A 3,456-nucleotide genomic window follows, 5' to 3' on the forward strand; every position below is an offset into this window, starting at 1 on the left:
ATAATTAGCCTATGTGACAATAACATTTGTTTTGGTTAAAATCAACAAATAATCGTGATAATTAATCGTGATCTCAATATTGATCAAAATAATCGTGATTATCATTTTGGTTTTTAGGCAACAAAGAGAGACAATAAATTATTTTATTAGTTTTTGAGGAAAGAGGGATCCAAATTGTTGCTAAAAAGCAGAAATCGCCATTGCCAAGATATAAGAGGATGTGATTATTTACTGCAGATAGATACATTAGAATGAAGACAGATGATTTTGAAGCAGTCACAAGGATTCAGACACAGACAGAAAGGCAGCTAAAGTGAATTTGTGCTTTTGAAGCCTGATTGATTGGTCAAGCAGACTGTTCTGTGAGAGGAAAAAGGAAAAAGACCTGAATGAAAGTCTGTTGTGAACATGTTGAGAGAGAACAGTCTGTAATTTTACACTAGTCAAGGGTGTAGAAATTTTTTTAAGCAGTGGATTGAATATATAGTGGAGAAAGTGCCATTGAGGAGTGATATGTTGATGTGTGTGCGTGAGCTTGAAGAAAATGGAAGGGAATAGGGGCCGTTTCTCAATATGCGTTCTTGTCTGTACTTGTGTTCTTGTGGACTTGTGAAACGTCATCAGTCGCTGCCCAAGTACTGTTCCAATTCAAAGTTCACATCTAGCCAAGTCCAGTTCAAATCCCAGGATGTGTTCTGGTCTAGTGGTTAAACATGAGATATAAATTGGCTTGTGTATATCTAACAGGCGGTTTTTTGTCTCATTGATCTATCATTTGTTCCCTGGCTAAACGTTTTGGCTGAGGGCAAAGTGAAGTTTCATAACTTTATATATTTAGTCTATTTAACCCTCTGGGGTCGGCGGTATCGCCGGCGATACCAGCTCACTTTTTTTCTTATAAGTGCAAAAGAGACTCAAAATAGTCTGCTGATTTTGATCTTACATATAAGTGTTATACATCATTCGATCCTGTTAAGTGTCTATTTTTTTTTTTTTTTGGTGTGTAATCACAATAAAAACAAAGTGTTGTGCTTTTTGTCAAATAAAGAAAAATAAACATGATGCGAATTTTGCCTTCTCTCTGTCAGTGAAGTCCATTCTGAAACGCGTCCGAAAATGAACTGTAACTCAGTCAATACTTATCACACAGGCACAAAAGATGAAGCTGAAATTCTCTTCTTTTAAATGAAGTAATTTATATAAAAAACAAATATTCTCAGTTTATGTAATTTGTATGAAAAGAGAGAGATGTCAGTCTTTTTCCTTTCAGCTCATTAGTTTATTACGTGTTCAGGGCTTAAAGTATTCCGGCACCGTGCCGGATCTCCGGTGTGCGGCCGTGAGGGAAAAAAAAATTGGGAACTTGCATGCGGTTTAATATTTTCGAGTCAATTGATTTCACCTACCAATCATATGAGAGGATCGCGGCTCTAACTAACGTCACAAGCCTATCAGAAGCAGAGCAGGGCGGGTCCTGGCAACACAGTGTGATTGAGATCCATAAGTCACATTAGCGTCGTCGGTGAAAGCATGGAGCGCAAGTTCATAAAGCCCGGGGATGATGTCTTACCCACGGGCGTAATTTCCCATTGCGGACAGGGGGGACATGTCCCCCCCACTTTCAAATTCGTTTGTTATGATATTTAACCGCACGCCGTCGATCATTGCCACGGAGGAGCAGAACCGAGCCTGTGTAAAATAGCTCACTGAAAGTTCTAATGCGCAGGTATAGCGGTTGCGACCATAGACGATAAAAAAATAAATTGCGACACAGTTAGTGATGAAACGCCAGAAACAACAACAGGTGACTAATGTTATCATGGATGAAAAGAAAGAAAGGAGATGTGAGTTGGTTGATTCAGGAAATTAGCTCAGGTCAGGATAATGGGTAACTTCAGACTGTTAGCTAAATATTAGATGTAGAACATTCTGTGTAGGCCTAACTTACCAATGAAACGAGTCCACATCAAACCGCAGTATTTTCTGTCAGCAATGTATGACAAGTGCTGTCAACATCAACGCATGCGATTCATTTTTGTCCAGCTTTAACGTTTTAAAATATTTAACGCAATTAACGCAGCATCCATCCGTTCTTTCTGTCATCCTTTAGCTAGGGTTATGATCACGCTCTTATTCACGCAAATGCTTTAAACCATTCCTGCGGACAAGACAAAAGAGATTGCGCTGTCAGTGAATGTCCTCCTGACACGCGCGCGCACACACACGACGCACAGAAAGACGCGCGCCAGTATCGAGTTCTCTTTCGCGCTTGAACGAACAGTCAATAATACACACATTTATGCCAGAATGTCCGTTTTGTCGAGTATCCTCACAAGAACAGTCTTAAATGAGTTAAATAAAATCTTAAATGGAAGTAAATAGTAGTGAGAGAATGAGATGCATGAGATCCTGCCAGCAGGACAGATCTTAAAGTGACAGGATTCATTAATTCTGTCTGTCAGTAAAGTTAACCTAAAGAACAGAGGGAACAGAGAAAATTACTAACTGCTCTTGACTTAAGAACGCTTGTAGCTTTGCTAAGGATTAATCTATATTTAATTTATAATTTATGCAGTGCGGACTGTTTTATAACCTTATTCAATTTCTGTATGGTACAGGTAAATGACATTTATTATGGGTTTAAGTGAGGATTGTTTTAAGTTCACTTAAATTAAAAGTTTTTATATTTTTTGAAGCCTAACGCTTAAAATTTTGGGGGAAATCATTTTCATAGAGACATCAGTAGCTATAATATTAGTGATACTGGCTTTCATTCATAAAAAGATGCCATTAAGATACAGCTGTTTGAAAATAAATGGTGCCATTGAAGATAAGTCCGCACTCCCCCCCCCCCAAAAAAAAGTTCAGGCTCAGGAATTTTTTTCACTTTAACCCCTGCGTGTTAATCTGACCACAGCCACGGAGAGCGCGTGCTATTCAAACGCAAATGTTGAGGCAAGCCATGAAAACGCCCACATCAGCTGGATAAAACATCCAGTTTAATATGAATATTGTACTTTACCTCGTCTTGCTGCGCTGTAAGGAATAATACTATCGTAATAATCCTGGAAAAGTTACCTCAGAAGTGCTGGTAGTTTCATTTCGAGGAGCATGGATTCAGCTGATGTAGTAAGTCATTTATTCTTAAGTGCTTTGTTCTAATCGCGTTATTGAATAGTGTCTGTAAACTGCACAAAGACTGTTTAAATATGAATTGCATGTCTATGTGTGAATGAATGAATGAATGGCACAGACGTGCGCGCGATGTTACTATGTACATCGCATCTGTGCGTTCATTCACTCTCGCTCCTACATTAGTAAACGTTATTTTTACATGAACACATCCAAACTATATTGCTATAGCCTAATGAGATTTGTTCTAATCGCGATATAGAATAGTGTCTGTAATGACAACATTTCGTTGACTAGTTTTGGATAGATTATAAGGTTTTTACT

General features: G+C 38.4%; 1 long non-coding RNA gene across 1 annotated transcript; it reads left to right on the top strand.

Moving 5' to 3' along the window:
• Positions 1 to 2,427: 2,427 nt before the first annotated feature.
• On the top strand, positions 2,428 to 2,837 carry LOC130083455 (uncharacterized). Its single transcript, XR_008806838.1, has 2 exons — positions 2,428 to 2,583; positions 2,619 to 2,837. It is a non-coding gene; the product is annotated as an uncharacterized LOC130083455 (long non-coding RNA).
• Positions 2,838 to 3,456: the final 619 nt, after the last annotated feature.

Source organism: Rhinichthys klamathensis, unplaced genomic scaffold, assembly GCF_029890125.1.
Source record: "Rhinichthys klamathensis goyatoka isolate OS25496 unplaced genomic scaffold, OSU_Roscu_1.1 h1tg000055l_1, whole genome shotgun sequence".
NCBI classification, from domain to species: Eukaryota; Metazoa; Chordata; class Actinopteri; order Cypriniformes; family Leuciscidae; genus Rhinichthys; species Rhinichthys klamathensis.